Raw genomic sequence first — 19,761 nt, forward strand, 5'->3', positions numbered from 1 at the left:
ACTTTTAAAGTTTAAGAACAAAACATGTTTTTTAAAAGAAAGTAAAACCTAATGTGCTCAGTTACTTTTATTATTCCCTCTCCACAAAAAACAAACAGCAATCAAGTTAATTTCACTGTTTCATTTTCTCCCACAATGTTCAGCTATTTTTCTATTTAAATAAAAAAATCACGGACTCCTTACTTTCATCTCTTAAGAATATTCCATCTGCGAGGTTATTTTAAATTCAGTGTTTAGTTCTGTGCCAAGTTTTCCCGTATCTGCTCTCAATACTACCTATGCCCTTGGCTCCGCACTGGACACATCTGTGGTGGTGCTAGGGCCCTCCCAGATTTGCTGGGGAAGAGCCTACCAAGGTCCTGCTCCTAGGGCAGATCTACAGGCAACTGGCTCTCATGACCCTCCCCAGACACAGGAGGGAGGATCAGGGATGGATGTCTGACTTGAAAGAAGCCAGTCCACAGGCTAGAGGGTACCTAGGGCACAGCCTGGCACAAAAAGAAGAAAGGGCCGGGCGATGGCTCCCTCCTGGTACTTGAACCTAGGAAATATTACTACATTTGGTGGTTCTTTAAGAATGGAGGCTGGAAAGTGATGAAAGAGAAACTGGAGAGATAATGACATCACAGCTGGGGTTCTGAGGGACCAGGTTCTTATGTTGTACTCGTGTAACACAAGTATATATGAGCCATGATGTAGATAAAAGATACTAAAGGCCACAGAAATTGGCCACCAGACAAGCTGAATCACAGGAGCCAGCTTCGGCTGCTAAAGTGTGCAGGCCTGCCTGGGGCCACTTTCTCAGTGGCTTCAGTGTCCAGCATTTCTGAGGTTCCCTGTGCACAGTGTCCTTAGCATAAGCACCCCTTTATTCAAGGTGGCTTGAAGGTGACCCCAGTTTGGGCAATCAAAGGAACTCAAACAAAAAGAAAAAGAAATTAGAGGTGCACCAAAACATAAAAGCTGGGCTGAAGGCAGGCAGCCATATACTTTTGGGGAGGGCCCGCAGAGCAAGCAGAACCATCTGCAAACCAGGCCCAAATTGTCTCCCTCAGTCCCAGATTAGAACTAGAAAAGGCAAACCAAGATGGAAAAACAGCAGAACTCTGATATTCAGTTAAAGTTAGAAACACAAATAAAATTGCATTTCAGTTTTTCCACCATTCATCACAAAAGAAAAAAAGAGGATATGACAGCCACATCTTTTTTTAAAGTTTATTAGCAATCTAAAAAAATACTGGTTCATAGGACATAAATCAAAGAAACCACTAATCTGCTAATCTCTACGACATACAAGTTCCATTTATGGTCATGAACTTTATAGTAGGCCAAATTTAGGGTTTAAAATCCAAGAAACAAAAAAAAATTACAGAATTTTAACCTCACAGTTATTTGAATGTCATTTTGAAAAAGTGCTACCTGAGACGCAGACACAGAGAACATACCTGCATGAGCATGTTGGCCCTGACCTCCACCTCCCTTTGTACTCACACTAAGAAGCAACCCAGTTACTACACAGAATAAAAGGAAAGAAGCTGTGAAAAATTACATATGAGAGAGGGGAAATGACCACTGGCACAGGTGCTTCCTAACTCGTACTGTGACATTCTCTCCCTTCAAAAACTGTCCTTAAATGTTTGAGGTGATGGATATCCCAGTTACCCTGATCTGATCATTACACACTGTACATATGTATCAAAATGTCACATGTACCTCAAAAATACATATAACTATGATATAGTAAGTTTAAAAAGACAAAAAACAAAAAACTACCTTGACCTCCCAGGCCAAATCCAAAAGCATTTTTCCCGCCTCCCACTTTGCTTATGCTACCAAGGTTCTTTTAATTAGTGATTTGTTTGTGCTAATAATTTTCATCTTTTGGAACAGCAGATAAATCTCAGAAGCTGGGGGAGTGGTATTAGTGATTTAAATATTAGCGTTAATTAGTCCACTCAGATTGCCTTTGTATTAACCAAGAGCTATCTTCAGCTACTCACGCATCAGTCATCCCTTACCACCACACAGGGTTTTGATTAGGATGGGAAAAGGGGGAAATCATTGGTAGCTGGGTGCATGGAATTCTTTGAAGGCTGATGTATTCCTCGATGCCTTGCCCCAGGATTGTGAAAAACCTGAGAACACAACCTCCTGAAGAACAGCAGAAAATGCCCTGCCCTCTCTCCTGCCAACAAAACATTTTTTTCAATTCTACTCATTCTACCCCTTCACCTGGTAAGAGTAAGAAGTACTATCACAACTTCCCATCAAAGTACTACCTAAATATAGCATCAAAAGAATAAAATACCTAGGATTACATTTAACAAAAGAAGTACAAAATGTATACTCTGAAAACCACAAAACAATGTTGGAAAAAATTAACAGATCAAAATAAACGGAAAAGCATACCATGTTCATGAACTGGAAGACAATTTAACATCTTAAAATGGCAATACTGCCCAAAGTGATCTATGAATTCAAGCACGATCACTATCAGAATCCCAGATGTCTTCTCTGTACAAACTGACAAGCTGATTTTAAAATTCACAGGAATTGCAAGAGACTCCAAATAGCCAAAACAATCCTGAAAAAGAAGAATAAAGTAGGAGGATTCCCACTTCCCAATTTCAACTTACTACAAAGCAACAGCACTCAAGGCATTGTGGTATTGGCACAAGTACAAACAAATAGATCAAAGGAACAGAATTGAGAGTCCAGAAATAAACCTATGGGTTTATTTCTGTCTAGTCAATTGATTTCCCCAACAAGGGCACCGAAACCACTCAATGGGGAAAGAATTATCCTTTCAACAAATGGTGCTGGGACAAGTAGATAGCCACAGGCAAAAGAATGAAGTTGAGCTCCTACCTTATACCACATACAAAAATTAACTGAAAATGGATCTAATACCATTTTGTAAGAGCAAAAAACTGTAAAACTCATAGAAGAAAACACAGCAGTTAGTCTCCATGGCCTTGGATTTGGCAAAGGATTCTTTGATACGGCACCAAAAGCATGAGCAACAACAACAAAAAAATAGGTAAATTAGACTTCATAAAAATGTAAAACTTTTGTGCTTCAAATGCCACCATCAGAGACAACCCACAGAATGAGAAAATATTTGCATATCATATATCTAAGGGACTGTGTCTAAACTATATCAAGAACTCTTACAACTTAATAAGAAAAACACAAATTACCCCACTCAATAACAAGCAAAGGATCCTGAACAATTTCTCCAAGGAAGATATACAAATGGTGAATAAGCAAATGAAAAGATGCTTGATATCATTAGTTACCAGAGAAATGCAAATCTAAACCATGGTAAGATACCACTCTACTCCTACTAGTCTGGTTAGAATTAAAAAGTCAAATAATAACAAATGCTGGCAAGGAGGTAAAGAAATCAGAACCTTCATACACTACTGGTGGAAATAAAAAATTGTGCAGCCCCTTGGGAAAAGTCTGGCAGTTTCTCAAACAAATATACAGTCACCATTTGACTTGGCAATTCTACTCCGAGGTATATATATCCAAGAGAAATAAAAACTTGTACATGACTATTCACAGCAGCATAATTAATAACAGTGAAAAGTAGAAACAATCCAAATGCCTATCAACAGGCAAACAAAATGTGGTATATCTACTCAATGGAGTATTATTCAACAATATAAAAGAATGAAGTTCTGATACATGTTACAACTTGGACAAACCCTGAAAACATTACAATAAGTGAAAGAAACTAGTCACAACAGTCCACATATCATATGACTCCATTCACATGAAAGTCCAGAACAGAAACTTCTACAGAGATGGAACATAGACTACTGGTTGCTTGCAGCTGGGACTGGGACTGGGACTGGGAGAAGAACTTAATGGTTAGGGGAGAGACAGCTAAAAGGTACAGAGTTGTTGCTTTTTGAGGTCATGAAAATACTCTAAAAGTGACTGTGGTGATAAGTGCATGTATCTGTGAATATACCAAAAAACAGTGAGTTGTATGCATTTTATTTATATTTTATTTTATTTATTTGTTTTTTGAGACAGGGTCTAGCTTTGTCACCTAGGCTGGAGTGCAGTGACACGAACACAGCTCACAGCAGCCTCGACCTTCCAGGCCCAAGTGATCCACCTACCACAGCCCCTCAAGTTGCGGGGACTACAGGCATGGGCCACCATGCCCAGCTAATTTTTACATTTTTTGTAGAGGGTTTCACCATGTTGCCCACACTGGTCTGGAACTCCTGGGCTTAAGTGATGCATCTGCCTTGGCCTCGCGAAGAGCTGGGATTACAGGAGTGAGCCACTGCGCCCGGCCTGTATGCACATTTTAAATGGGTGAATGTACTATATGTGGATCATATATCAATAAAAGCTGTTTTTAAAACATGCTACCTGAAACCTGAAGCCTAACCCATTTCTTTATGTTAATACATCTACCTTTTTTTTTTTTTTTAGTTCTCTTTTTTTATTAGAGACAGGTCTCACTCTGTCACCCAGACTGGAGTGCAGTGGTGTGATCACAGCTCACTGCAGCCTCAACCTCCCAGGCTCAAGCAATCCTCTCACCTCAGCCTTCCAAGTAGCTGGGACTACAAGTGCATGCCACCATGACCAGATAATTCTTAAGTTTTTTTGTAGAGATGAGGTTTTGCCATGTTGTCCAGGCTGGTCTTGAATTCCAGGGCTCAAGTGATCCTCCTGCCTTGACCTACCAAAGTATTGGGATTATAGGCGTGAGCCACCACGCTCAGCTTAGTTCTATTTTTTTAGAGAAAGGTCTTGCTATGTTGCTCAGCCTGGTCTCGAACTCCAGGGTTTGAGCAATTCTCCTGCCTCAGCCTCCTGAGTAGCTGCGACTACAGGTGCATGCCACTATGTCTGGCCTAACCCATTTCATTCACAACCCTCATGTCCAAAACACCCTCCTCCTATGAGCCACAATGTCTGCCCAAGCTGAAGGGCCTCCAAGAAACATCCATCCTCTGGGGTTCTCTCATCTCTACCTGGATCTGACTCCGTCCTTCCTCCGCCCTCTCCTCTTCTAACCCTTCCTTCCACTATGCCTCGGGAACTCATGCCAGGGCTGCAAATGCCCCAATTCACACCCATCTCAGCAGCTTCATCTTAGCTGCACCCCAGCTTCTCCACCCGCCCCTCCCTGGTAACTCTCCCAAGTACCGGCTGCTCAATCCTCATGTGCTCCCCTCTATCCCAGGACCAGGAGAACCCAAATTGTCCTGGTCACTGTTATCTCCAGAAAATAACCTACCAAGAAGTACTTAGAACCTAGGAATATGACCAACCTCCTCCTCCTCATTTCCTAGCAAGACCTGCTTCTCTCCAGCTTCCTGCTCCTCATGCCTGTGGCTTTGCCAACCCCTCCACACTGACTTCCCCACTTTTTCCTGACCTCCTACAAGGAGGGCCTTGATCATGAGTAAAGCCCTAACATTCCGGGCTCTTGCCTTAGCCTACCTCCTTCATTCCTGTTACCTAACCCTCTGCTTACCAACCCCCATGTGGCCACAGCCCTGGCCATGAAATGTAAGGCTAGAAGTTCCCTCTGACCACCAGGGCCCGCACTTCCTGATCGCACTTCCTCATTCTCACCCAATCTGCTGTTCCACTTGAATGAAACCACTAGAGCCCTGACCCACCCTTCTCATCTCCCCGTTGACCTCCCATCCTTCCACTGTGTCACATGCCCTCCCTCTGCACCCTCAGCTCCCTGTCCCACTGCCACATCGGCCACTTGTATCTCAGGGCCCTGAACCTGTATCAACCTAACATTTGTCTCCCCTATTTTCTCTCCTGTGCCGCCCACCACTGAAGAAAAATCCCGCCACATCTGTGACCGGCTCCATGACCAGGTTACTAGTTTGCATCCTCCTCCCTTTGTAATGCTGTGTTTATTGCCTGATGCCTTGTTCCTCAAGCAGGTTCCTCAAGCAGGTACAAGGTATTGGCAACAAACACTACGTTACAAAGCGAGGAGGATGCAAACTAAGCAAACTAACACTTGTTGGGTGGGACTCCAGGGTTCAGGAGATAAGATCCCAGCAGACTCATCACTTACATAATAGTGAGAGAACACAAAGTAAACATATCAGCAAATAAATGAACAAGATAATGAACAAGCTTAATGAGAAAAACAAAACTGGGTGATGTTTTTGAGAGTGATTACCAGGACTTGGTGAGGACTACTTCATATGTGGGTGGTCAGGGAAGGCTTCTCAGAGGAGGTGACATTTGAGCTGAAACCTGACAGAAGAAAGGAAACCAGGGACAAAACAGTCTGGGGAAGGAACACTGCAGGAAGAGTGGGCGGCGTGTGCCAAAGCCAAGGCCAAAAGAGCCTGGCATATCTGGAGAACAGAAGGAAGCCAGTGTGCTGGAGTGTGGAGGATGAGGGAGAGGATCTCAGAGACAGAGACGTGGGCCTGGTCACACCGGGCCTGTGGACCACAGTGAGGAATCTGGAAGCCACTGGGTCACTTTCAGCAGGTGCATGACCTAACCTGACTTATGTTTTAACAAGATCCCTCTGGCTGCTGGGTGTGGAACAGACTGTAGGGGGCCAAAGCAGAAGCAGGGAGACCTGTTTGGAGATGACTAATGGTGCAGGCCAGACGTGATGGTAGTCCAGACAGAGAAGCAGCAGTGGAGGTGCGTACAAGGGGAAGGAGGTATTGGCGTGTTTCCTCACTTATGCTTATCCAGTGGAGGGAAGAAAAATGAGGATGGGCAGCTACAAGGAGAGAGGAACCATAGCATGCATTCAAGAAGAATTCTTTGTGAGACATGTTGCAGGAGAAGGAGACAGACATTCCATGCAGCCTGGGGCCCGCAGCGAGGCCCATGATGGGAAAGAAGGCATTCTCTTCACTTCTGTACTGCCTACCCAAGGGCTGGCCTTGAAGTGCACAGACAGTGGCATATTCTTGGTGGGGCACATGGGCAGTTTCAGTGATGAGGCATCACATGTGGCTTCCTAGCAGAAGCCACAGACTCCCTGTCACCTTCCACTTTAATCAGGGCACTTCCCCAGTGGGCCACTGGCAGCCCTCTTCCCTTCCACTCTACACTCATTCTCTGGTTTGGCTACTTCCACTCTCATATCATGTGCAAAGGTGTCCAGAATCAGAACTGCCTTTGAGGGTGAACTGGCCACCTCCTAGTGGTCTCTTCATGTGGACATTCTGCACACACCTCAAACTTACTGTGTCCAAACCAGGCTGGTGGACACATGATACCTTCTCCCTGCCCTTCCACACCCTAGACAATTCTACTATCTTCTACGTTGCCCATTTTAATTAACGATGTCAGCATCCACACGGTGGCTCAAGCGAGAATCCTGGAAACTGTCATTGATTCTTTTCCAAACCCAACTGGTCAGCCAGCCCTTACAGTCCTCTCTCTAAACACCTCCTAAGTCCATTCCTGTCTCTCAGCCTCCAGTGTCACTGGCCTAGTTCAAGCTCTCATCAGTTCTACTCTTGACTGTAGCTGGCAGAAGGGTACATTCCATTGGTAGGGCCCAACATACTTAGCAAGTGGCTCAGTAAATGATTTTTGAATAAACAAGGAAAAGAATGTGGCCGGGCACCTCACGCCTGTAATCCCGGCACTTTGGGAGGCCAAGGTGGGTGGATCATGAAGTCAGGAGATCTAAACCATCCTGGCTAACACGGTGAAACCCTGTCTCTACCAAAAATACAAAAAATTAGCTGGGTGTGGTGGCAGGTGCCTGTAGTCCCAGCTACTCAGGAGGCTGAGGCAGGAGAATGGCATGAACCCGGGAGGCGGAGCTTGCAGTGAGCCGAGATTGCACCACTGTACTCCAGCCTGGGGGATAGAGTGAGACTCCGTCTCAAAAAATAATAATAATAATAATAATTCATGAATGAATACAATGAACAAATGAGTGATGAAATCAATGAATAAACCAAAAAAATTTTTATGTGCAGAGACAAAGAAAATTAAAACATATTCAGCCTAATGGAGGAGATGCAATCAAGCAGGTACAAGCATCAGGCAACAAACACGGTGTTACAAAGGGAGGCAAATGCAAACCAAAGAAACTAACATTTGCTGAGCATCTACCAGTTGTCAAGTGCTAAACCAGGCACTTCATAAACAGTGCACTTCACACAGTATCACAAATGACGCGCCCAGCAACCAGGTGATATATTGCACTCCAGATGAAGACACTAACATTCAAAGAAGTTGAATAACTGTCCCACGTCATCCAACACAAAGTAGCAGGGTTCAGACTCAAACCTAGGTCAGTAGGCCACAAATCCCGTGTTGGCTAGTGGACATATGCTTACTGGAAGGGCTGCACTTCAAAAGATAATTAACAGGAGCTGGGCGCAGTGGTTCACGCCCATAATCCCAGCACTTTGGGAAGCTAAGGCGGGTGGATCATCTGAGGTAAGGAGTTCCAGACAAGCCTAGCCAATGGCAAAACCCCATCTCTACTAAAAATACAAAAATTAGCCAGGGATGGTGGCACATACCTGCAATCCCAGCTACTCTGGAGGCTGAGGCACAAGAACTGCTTGAACCCAGGAGGCAGAGGTGGCAGTAAGCTGAGATCACACCTTTGCACTCCAGCCTGGGTGACAGAGCAAGACTCCGTCTCAAAAAAAAAAAAAAGATAACACACAGACAGTGCTTCTAAAGGATAATCGCTGTTCTAAACACTTTACATATATCCTCATAGAAATGGTCAGTTCATCTGGGCGCAGTGGCTCACGCCTGTAATCTCAGAACTTTGGGAGGCTGAGGCAGGAGGATCACTTAAACCAAAGAGTTCAAGACCAGCCTGGGTAACATAGCGAGACCCCATCTCTTTAAAAAAATATGCAAAAATAAAATTAAATTTAAAAAACAAAAAAAAATGATAGGTACTAATATTATCCCCACTTCACAGTGAAGCAAACAGAGAAATGGAAAAGTTAACAGGTAATGTGTCAGAGGTCACATTAAGCGACAGAATTGGGACTTGAACCCAGGCAGCGTTGCTCTGGTGTCCCAGTTGGCCATCACTAAAACCTTTCATTGCATTAATGAAGGAGGTAATATGGGAGGCATGGGTTCCAGGTGCAGAGTACAATATGATCCATGTAGAGAGACAAGATGGTACAAGCCACGTGTGGGATCAGGAAGTGATTCACTGGACTCAGATGGGGAGGGTAGAGGAAAATGAGGCTCCAGAGAAATGATAGACTCAGACATGAGGCTTCCTGCACCTAGTCCAGGACCATGATTGTCTTACTTGAGATTTAAAGTGCCTCTATCTTTCACAAGGTAGTGAACAGTTACAAGGAAGTGTTCACTGTTTTCTTAGCCAAGGTATTTATTTAGTTCTCTCCTTTTTGAAGGTAGAAAAACTAAAAAAAGCAAGGGAAGAACTAATTTGTTCAATGTCTTATCGTTAACAAAATGGCATAACCTCCCCCACAGTCCATGGAGATAAATACAGGCACCCTGACCCCTTGGTATTTACTTTTAATACAGTTTTAGTTGTAAAAGACTATTCATAACATATTTTTTAAATCTCTAATTTAGGCCAGGCACGGTGGCTCATGCCTGCAATCCCAACACTTTGGGGCACCAGGGCTGGTGGATTACCTGAGGTCAGGAGTTCGAGACCAGCCTGGCCAACGTGGCAAAACCCTGTCTCTACTAAAAATTAGCCAGGTGTGGTGGTGCACACCTGTAGTGCCAGCTACTTGGGAGGCAGAGGCGAGAGGTTGCAGTGAGCTGAGATCGCACCACTGCACTCCAGCCTGGGCAACAGAGTGAGACTCCATCTCAAAAAAAATAAAAAAAAAAAAACCTCTAATTTTGTTTTGTATACTTCAAATGTGAGCCAATAAAACTGTTACTTGTATGCCCCATTACCAGGAAGCTACACACAAATCCGTCAAATATAAATTTATATTTGATGGCTGGGCGCAGTGGCTCATGCCTATAATCCCAGCACTTTGGGAGGCCGAGGCGGGTGGATCATTTGAAGTCAGGAGTTCGAGACCAGTCTGGCCAACATGGTGAAACCCCGTCTCTACCAAAAATATAAAAAATTACACACTGCACTTCTGGCCTGGGCGACAGAGCAAGACTCCATGTCAAAAAAAAAATTATATTTGGCAAACTTCAGTAGAAAAAAATTCAAAGCCAGATCCCACAAACTAACCTTTAACTGTAACACTGCTTTGGGAAAGGCAAAGGAGAACAGGCCTGTCAAGTGATCTAAGCAAATCCTTAGGTCATTTTGAACCTACTGGGATCCTAATCTTATTAGTCACAGAAAAAGGTCATCTTGGAGTCTGTTAAGTGCTATGCTAGTCCCTTCTTTCATGAGAATGGTGGAGGGTAAAGGGCGACGATCACAGCTTCAAAGCCTCCCAGCTGGATTATCCCCGTCCTGAGACCACCCACCCTCTGAGACCAGTGTCTCCATGGTATCCCTACCACTTTAAAAGGCAGGAGACATTTAAGTGCTTGGTGAAAGAGCAAAAGAAATGTTCTGTGACCTCTGAAAGCAAATAATTCTAAAGCAAGATCATTCTTTTTACGTATTTTTAAATCTAAGTTAATGTTTACATAATATAATTCAGGAAGTTTGAAAAACAGAGAAGTAAAATATTGCCCATAACTAGGGTGACCATATGGCCCGGGTTGCTCAGGACAGTCTTGGTTTTCTCTTGTCATCACAGTATGTATAATTACTCATAGCACCTTCATTCCCCACTCAGTCATTTGAACTGTGCTCAGAAGTGCTATGATTGAGGTCAGGCACGGTGGCTCACACCTGTAATCCCAGGATGTTGGGAGACCGAGACAGGAGGATCACTAGAGGCCAGGAGTTCAAGACCAGCCTGGGCAACATAGTGAGGCCTCATCTCTACAAAAACAATTTAAAAATTATCCAGGTGTGGTATGTGCACCTGTAGTCCCACTTACTTGGGAGGCTGAGGTGGGAAGATCACGTGAGACAGAACGATTGAGGCCACAGTGAGCCACGATCACACCACTGCATTCCAGCCTGGGTGACAGTGCAAGACCCTGCCTCAGAAACAAACAAAGTGTCATTATTTCCATAATAAATTATTCCTGGTCACCTTAACCATAAATCACCCCAATAAACAATCATTATCACAATTTTATTTCCTTACAGTTTTTTTCTCACACACATTTTTTTTATTGATATAATCATAAGTGTTTTCACAAGCCTACATTTTCTCTTCTTCAATCTCATTACAACAAAAATATCCATGTTTCTGGATAACGGGTTATCTTATTCACCTGAGTGGATGTTACCTGTATTGTTGAGCATTCAGCTCAGGATCATTTTAAATAAAGTGTATTTGTGAGGTACCTACAAGACCAGTATATAAACTTCAAGAGAAATTTCAACTGAAGTGAGGGTGTGACAAAAATATAATTACTATTAGGAGGAAATTTTACAAATTCCTTTCATAAACATGGCAGTCCTCTGTTGCATTCTAAACCAACTGGATTCTCTCATTCAGCCCTTATTTATGGAGCACTCATTTTCTTCAGGCACAATGGTAGGTGCTATCTGGAGATACATGTCCTGTTGGCACTACTTCCAAATGTATCCGAAATCTCATCGCCAACTTTATTGCTGAAACCCTACTCCTGGTTACCACCATTCATCAGCCAGACTGCTAAGACAGTCTCCTAACGACTCTGCAGTCTTGCCCCACACAATCCATTCTCCATGCACTCAGAGTGATCTTCTCAAGGTAAAATTCAGATCAAACCCCTTTTCTACATAAAGCCCTCCAATGGCTTCCCACTGCAAAAGAAATAAACAGTGAATCCCTTGCCATGACTAACAAGGCCCTGCTTCCCCAACCACCCCTGCCGCCTCCTGGGCGCCTCCTTTCACTCTCCTCCTCTCCTCTATGTTCTGCTGCCTCGTCTTCTCTGTGTCCCTTTTTATATGAAGAGCAAAAAGCTCTGTCCCACACGCCAAGTGCATCTCATCCCAGGGCCTTTGCATCTACTATGTGCTCTTCTTGGAATGCTTTTTCCCTAGACTGTTTTTGGCTGTGTCCTCAGCTCATGTTTCCAAAGTCATCTTTGCTGCAATACCATAACTCGTTTTTCCCCTAAGTCACTCTCTTTCCAATTACACTATTTTATTTATTTTTGTTTTGTTTTGTTTGGTTTTGAGACAGGATCTCACTCTGTCACCCAGGCTGGAGTGCAGTGGCGTGATCCTGGCTCACCGCAACCTCCACCTCCCAGGCTCAAGTGATCCTCCCACCTCAGCCTCCCAAGTAGCTGGGACTGCAGGCTCACACCACCACACTTGGCTAATTTTTGTTATTTTTTTGTAGAGACGATATCTCACTATGTTGCCCAGGCTAGTCTTGAACTCCTGGGCCCAAGTGATCCTTTTGCCTCGAACTCCCAAAGTGCTGAGATTACAGTCATGAGCCACCATACCCAGTCCACTATTTTATTTTCTTAACAGCACTTAACACAACCTGAATCTATACTACTTATTTGTTTTTAATTATTTTTCCTGTATTGTGAGCTCCAAGAGGGTAGAGACATTTGCTTTTCACTGCAGTGCCCCATATAATCACAGGTGGGCAATAAATAACTGCAGAATGAATGAGCCAACACTGGACAAGAGAGCCACTAAGAGAACAGATCTTTATTCCAACCTCCAAGAATACAAAACCTTTTTTGTTTATTCTGCAAAATGACCATTTTGTACTATTATGTGGAAATAATAAAATAAAATGTTCATCTGAGTACACAACATCAACACCAATAAGCAGTATCACCTGGATTCAAGGAATTAAATTTTGGCTTTGTAAAAATATAAAGAAAAAAATCTCTGGCAGTCTGAAACTTACAACATGGTTCCTAAACAGTACTTAGGTCTATGACCAATTTTTTAATAACAAATTGGGAAAAAGAAAGACAATGCACTGGACTTTTTATGTAGCTAGAATATCTCAATTTAAAGGACTCCCCTTTATTATGAGATTATGTCTTTCTTATTTTGGAAGGGTGACAAAATATTCTTTCTTTTATAAAATGGCAGAGAGTAGATCTGATAGGTTTGGGGAGGTGTTAATGCCTTCCATATAAAGAGCAAAAAGTTAGCAATCCTGTGCAAGACTCCCAATGTTCTTTTTTATATTTTAGTAATCCAAGAATTCCACAAATCTGGGTACCACTCAGCATTCCCCAAAACCCCTCTCAAGTATGAATCCTGGAAGGGTTTTCCCAGGCCCTTAGTTGTACCAACTCCAGTCTGGTAGGACGGGCTGCCTGGGGTATCAAGAAAGATCCCAAGGGCTTGTCTGGCTCACTGGATCGTGTTCAAAAGAACAAGATCAATTAGTAATGTCTGCCATCATGGGAAGGAGGGTAGTAAGGACTTGGGGAATAAAGGCATGGGAGAGTGGCATGAGCAATGCAGCTGACAAAGGTAAGCTGTGGCCTAATACGTATCATAGCCCAATATTAAAACCATCTGGGAGCCAGGCACAGTGGCATGTGCCTGTAGTTCCAGCTACTCAGGATGCTGAGACTCAAGAGGATATCTTGAGGCCAGGAGTTCAAGGCCAGCCTGGGCAGCACAGCAAGACCCCATCTCTTAAGGAAAAAAAAAAGAAAACTGGTAAAGTGAAAAAATTTAATGATTTGCTCAGCCCCTGATGGAGAAGACAATGAAGTAAGGAGGGTGTCCAGCAGTCAGCAGGGTTCACTCACTCCCTCCTGGTATGTGATTCATTTCCTGCCTGAACAAAACCTTGGGAAGCTGTCAGTGCTCAAGCCATTACATCCAGAGTCTGAAGTGCACCTGACCTGGAAAGGAACACGTGGCCAAGGCAGGCAGGCCAGGAAAGAGCTCAGTGGGAAGGGCTCCACACTGACCAAATTAAACAAAGCCAGCAGGAGTCTTCTTCAAAGAAAGCTAATCTTGTGATCCTGTCAGTAAATCAAAGTCCAAAGATGAACAAAATATCCAGAAGGAAAACGAATGCACTTGGGGAGTGGGAAAGAAAACCAAGACTGGCTTTATTCCAAGAGCAGACTTAACATATTAAGAGTTCTCTATTAAGAGTTCTCTGTGAGTACATCTGGAATGAAGCAAGATTCAAGAGGAAAAAGCTTTTACCTTCATAAATTTCAAAAGGATGAAACAGGCAGAAATTGTCATCCCCATCAAATAACTCTGCCTACACACGGGGCTGTGAGCTCCATGCTACTCTGCCTGCCTTGTGGAAACAGAAAATGGCCACAAGAAGAAATGGCTCCATCTGAAACAGGCCAATGTTCACACTTTCACCCTGATCCAAACGCAGGGCTACTGACAAGTCCAGAGCTCACATAACCTTTGGCTCATCATCCCTACCTCTAGGCAGGTATCCTTCAGAAAGATCAGCACCCAGAGGCAAAGCCACATGTGTCCGCTGCTCACTGAGCCATGCTTATAACTGGAAGAGTTAAGATAACCCAAATGTCCCTTAGTAAGGAAACGATTAAATAAAGCAGGATATAGTCATGGAATACCTTGTAATTCAAAGGAAAGAGGTGAATCTGTAAATCCTAGGATAGAGAGATGTCCATGCTGCACAAACAGGAAACAGCGAATGGCTGAACAATATGCAGCATGATTCCATTAAGGGTGTACATACGTGTATACATGCTTGTATGAATAGAAGATGATTCCAGGCTGGGCACGGTGGCTCACGCCTGTAATCCCAGCACTTTGGGAGGCCGAGGCAGGCGGATCAAAAGGTCAGGAGTTCAAGACCAGCCTGGTCAATATGGTGAAACCCCCATCTCTAGTAAAAATACAAAAATTAGCTGGGTGTGGTGGCAGGCGCCTGTAGTCCCAGCTACTTGGGAGGCTGAGGCAGGAGAAATCACTTGGACCCGGGAAGCAGAGATTGCAGTGAGCCAAGATTGCACCACTGCACTCCAGTCCAGGCAATGGAGTGAGACTCCATCTCAAAAAATAAAAATAAAATAAAATAAATTAAAAAAACAAGATTCCAGAAAATATATGCCAAGGTAAACAGAAGTGGGATGGGGGAGGGGGCTTTCATTTTTTTACTTTGTACATTCCAGGATTAACAACTTTTTTGTATATATTATTTTTGTGATTTAAAAATATAGGCCGGGAGCAGGGGCTCACACCTGTAATCTCAACACTTCGGGAGGGCGAGGCAGGTGGATCACTTGAGGTCAAGAGTTGGGGACCAGCCTGGCCAACAAGGTGAAACCCTGTCTCTACTAAAAATATGAAAACTAGCCGGTTGTGCTGGTGGGCACCTGTAATCCCAGCTACTCGAGAGGCTGAGGCAGAAGAATCGCTTGAACCCGGGAGGTGGAGGTTGCAGTGAGCTGAGATTGCGCCACTGCACTCCGGCCTGGGCAATAGAGTGAGACTCTGTCTCAAAATAAATTAATTAATTAAAAATATAAACAAATATATAAATACAAGTAACATATATATACATATAGATATATAAAATAAAGAAGAGCCCCACAATCCTTTCTTCCTCTTTCGCTGAATTAGGAAAAACCAGTACTAGGGAAGGAAACGTCCTGGAGAAGTGAACACTTGGCTCCTTCTCTCTGAGGCTTTTGTCATTTCCCCCCACCTTAGCTAGCACATCAGGTTGTATTTTTGTTTTGTTATCATCAGTCAAAATCAACACTTAATTTTTGAAGCAGGGTTTGCATTAGAAGAAAAACAAAATAAGAACTGCAGAGCAAATCCAAACGGGTTTTTTTTTCTTTTTTGCTAGGTTTGGCTCAGCTGAAGATAAATCCAGATGGTCTAGAAGCAAGCTAAGCCCAGACCAGTATGTTTGTGGTGATATCAGATGCTGACAGACAAAAGCTTTACTGGCCTTCGGTCTCACTGATATGTCTTTCCAACTCCACCCATCTCTGAACATATCATTTATTTATAATGTTAATGTTATTTATTAACATTATAAATAAATGATATGTTCAGAGATGGGTGGAGTTGGAAAGACATATCCCCTTGCTTCCAAATGGATTTGAAGCAGCTCCCAGATAGATTTAAGGCAACAAACAGTAGTTCACCTGAAAATGGCAAAGCAGTTAACATAGAAACTGAAGAACAGAAATGGCAAGAATGAGGAAGAAGTAAAAATGCTATTTTAAACATAAACTCCTAACATTTCATAAGTATATTTAATTTTCAGTTGTTATATACCAGAGTTCCTCAAGGAGGAGATAATAGCCTAGAAAGATACTGCTACAATATCTATGTCTACTGATTCAGTGAATAAATCTAAATTCAACAAGCTTCCCAATGCTTTTCAGACATGACATTGTTCATAAGCCACTCTTATGACCATAGAAGTATAATAAATCTCTTGACACAGACCTCCCTTCCTCCACTGACACAGGGGTTTGATCATCTTCAATAACTAGCTTGAAAGGCAGCATCAAAGTTTAGAGTTCAGGTCTGGAGTCACTCATATCTGGGTTCAAATCCTCAACTATGCCACTCATGGCTGTGTGACCTTGAACAAGTTACTTAACCTCTCTGAGAAAGCCTCAATTTTCTCTTGGAGAAAAAGCGATCTCATGTGGAGAAAAAGTGCCTCTTTCATACGGCTACTAGAAGGATTAAATCAGATAATGTACTTAAAGCACTTAGCAAGTGTACAAGAAAAATTAAGTATGGGCTGGGTGTAGTGGCTCATGCCTGTAATCCCAGCACTTTGGGAGGGCAAGGCGAACAGATCACTTGAGTCTGAAGTTCAAAACCAGCCTGGGCAACATGGCAAAACCCCATGTCTACAAAAAAACACAAAAATTAGCCAAGCATTTTTTTGGCAGGCACCTGTAGTCCCAGCTACCCGGGAGGCTAAGATGGGAAGACTGCTTGAGCCCAGGAGGCAGAGATTGCAGTGAGCCATGATCTCGCCATTGCACTCCAACCTGGGCAACAGAGTGAAACCCTGTCTCAAATAATAATAATAACAATAATAAAAATAAGTATGACCACTGGCTGAATTATTGGTACTTTTTTCTTCAAAATATAAGAACAATGGAAGGTGTAAAAAACGATATTCCAATACAAAAGCTGGATTGGATATCTGCATATACATGTACATCTTCACAGATCAGAGAGACAAAAGCAAGACTCGCCTTTCTCAAAGGATGCACAAGGATCCCTGCACACTTAGCTATAACAAATAATCACATATACCTGCAAACACTGGAAAAAAAAATCACTGGGCAAATAGTGTATGGCTATTGATACAGGAAATATGCATTAGCCTGGTTATTCAAGATTGACTACCATCAGAAATGTAGGTGATGTGATCTAACATTTGCATCTTAAAATTTTAGTATATTCTGGGCACACTCCAATTGCTTTCAAGTAAGCTCCACTCTGAATGTGTCTTCAAACCAACAGTCCCATAAAGGCCCTTCCCATATCCTAGACGCCGAGGACATTTGGCCTATTAGAAGATCACCATGAAAGCCGAGCGTGGTGGCTCACGCCTGTACTCCCAGCACTTTGAGAGGCCGAGGCAGGCAGATTATGAAGTCAGGAGTTCAAGACCAGCCTGGCCAATATGGTGAAACTCTGTCTTTGCTAAAAATACAAAAATTAGCTGGGCTTGGTAGTGTGCGCCTTTAATCTCAGCTATGCAGGAGGCTGAGGCAGGAGAATCACTTGAACCCGAGAGGCAGAGGTTCCAGTGAGCCGAGATCGTGCCACTGCACTCCAGCCTGGGCAACAGAGTGAGACTCTGTCTCAAAAAAAAAAAAAAAAAAAGACGATCACCATTAAATATTCATTCAGGCTTCCATTTTTCCAAGTTAATTATTCCCAGGTATTTAGTGGCCCTTGCTACAGAGTAAGAGACTTAAATAACTGTCTCTTCTAAGTTCCCAGTAAAATGAACAGAAAACGCCAACAGTAATAAAAACTGCCACTACTGATGACTACGTGTCGGCCTTGTGCTGAGTATGTTGTATGTTGTTAATTCTCACAATCACCCATTTTACAGATGAAGATACTAAGGCTTAGACAGGTAAAGTAACTTGTTCAAGGTCATCACCACAAAGTGACCAACGTGCTCAAGGGCAATGCTGGAGTTCAAATCCATCTGACACTAGTTAACACTACTCACTTTTCAAATCTTGGTTACAATCTCACTACCCAGGGTGCTTGCTCTCACTCCCTCCGACAAGGTCAGTTCTCCCTAGGTAGCTTCCCTTGTACCATCATCTTCCTCTGTAACTCTTATTGTAAGAATAAAAGATTATTCTGAGAATAAAAATTATTCTTTATTATTCTCATTACCCTTTATTCAGGTAAATGCTGAATTAATGTCTGTGCCCCACCAAACCGTAAATTACAAATGGCATGGCTCCTCACTATTCTTGTTTATTTAGCATCTCCAGCCTCGATATTAGTAGTATCAGGTATGTAATGGGTTTTCCATACACATTCGCACAGACAGCATGAATAAATGGAGAAAAAAAGCGCCCAGAAATACTCAGCAGCTTAGGGCACTGCACTGATGAAGCATGGGCTGCCCAGTGTTCATCCACCCTGGGCTCAAATCCTGCTAAGTGACCCTGGTCCACCTGCTTACCCTCTGTGCGCCTCGGTATCCTCATCTATAAAACAGTGATCAACAACAGAACTTAATTCTATATAATTATTACAAGGTACAAAGAAGTTAATATGTATAGAACACCTGGCCTAAAGCCTGGCTCATAACAAGCACATAGTAATTGCTGCCATTAATTATTATTATTAGGCTTAAAACCAAAAAACAGAACTACAGTTTGTCATTTGTTTTCTCCACTAGCACAAGCCCAGTAAAGATGAGTGTGGAAATGCCACAAGAGTTAAGGAACAGGTGCTTTCTTTCCCTCTGGTCACTTAATGCAAGGCAAACCCATTACGGTTAAAGGATAATGTAATCACACCAATGATTCATTGTTCCCATCCATAGCCTTGGGTTTCTGGAAAATCCTGGGTTGCTGTCAGGTCTGAAATCATGTGATTCTAAGCCAATTTACTAATTAAGCTAGACCAAGAATCCAAAGTTGTCATCTGCTGCAATGAAATGAGATCCCATTTTTTTTTTACTCTAGATTTTTTTTTTTTTTTTTTTTTTTTCGCTCTGTCTCCCAGGCTGGAGTGCAGTGGCACAATCTTGGCTCACTGCAAGCTCTGCCTCCGGGGTTCACGCCATTCTCCTGCCTCGGCCTCTCAAGTAGCTGGGACTACAGGTGCCTGCCACCACGCCTGGCTAGTTTTTATATTTTGTTTAGTAGAGACGGGGTTTCACCATGTTAGCCAGGATGGTCTCGATCTCCTGACCTCGTGATCCACCCGCCTCAGCCTCCCAAAGTGCTGGGATTACAGGAGTGAGCCATCGCGCCCAGCCAACTCTAGGTATAATTTTAAGCAAATAAGTTGCAAAAGATACCTTCTAAATATAAATTTGATAAAAATATAAAATCTCAAATTTGTCAGCTTCAATTTTATTTACATAAAAGAAAGCACCCCCTTTAAAATTGCTTTTCTAATAGAAAATATAAATTCACTTGATTTTGTATTATATTAGCTATCTTGCAGTTTTAAAATACTATCAAGTATTTTATAACTTTTTTTTTTTTTTTTGAGATGGAGTCTCACTCTGTCACCCAGGCTGGAGTGCAGTGGCGCAACCTCAGCTC

At 42.9% G+C, this 19,761-nt stretch overlaps 1 protein-coding gene across 4 annotated transcripts in view; it reads right to left on the bottom strand.

Annotated features, from left to right (window-relative positions):
- SNX10 (sorting nexin 10) overlaps nt 1-19,761 on the bottom strand; it is an 83,697-nt gene that overhangs the window by 39,666 nt on the left and 24,270 nt on the right. Inside the window, exon 2 of one of the 4 annotated variants that reach the window (XM_058446254.1) lies at nt 10,975-11,076. The exons of the other annotated variants lie outside the window; for them this stretch is intronic. The gene's annotated coding sequence lies outside the window, so the exon portion shown is untranslated. The remainder of the gene's footprint in view (nt 1-10,974; nt 11,077-19,761) is intronic. 4 annotated transcript variants of the gene reach the window in all.

Source organism: Hylobates moloch, unplaced genomic scaffold (assembly GCF_009828535.3).
Source record: "Hylobates moloch isolate HMO894 unplaced genomic scaffold, HMol_V3 SCAFFOLD_1, whole genome shotgun sequence".
NCBI lineage: Eukaryota > Metazoa > Chordata > Mammalia > Primates > Hylobatidae > Hylobates > Hylobates moloch.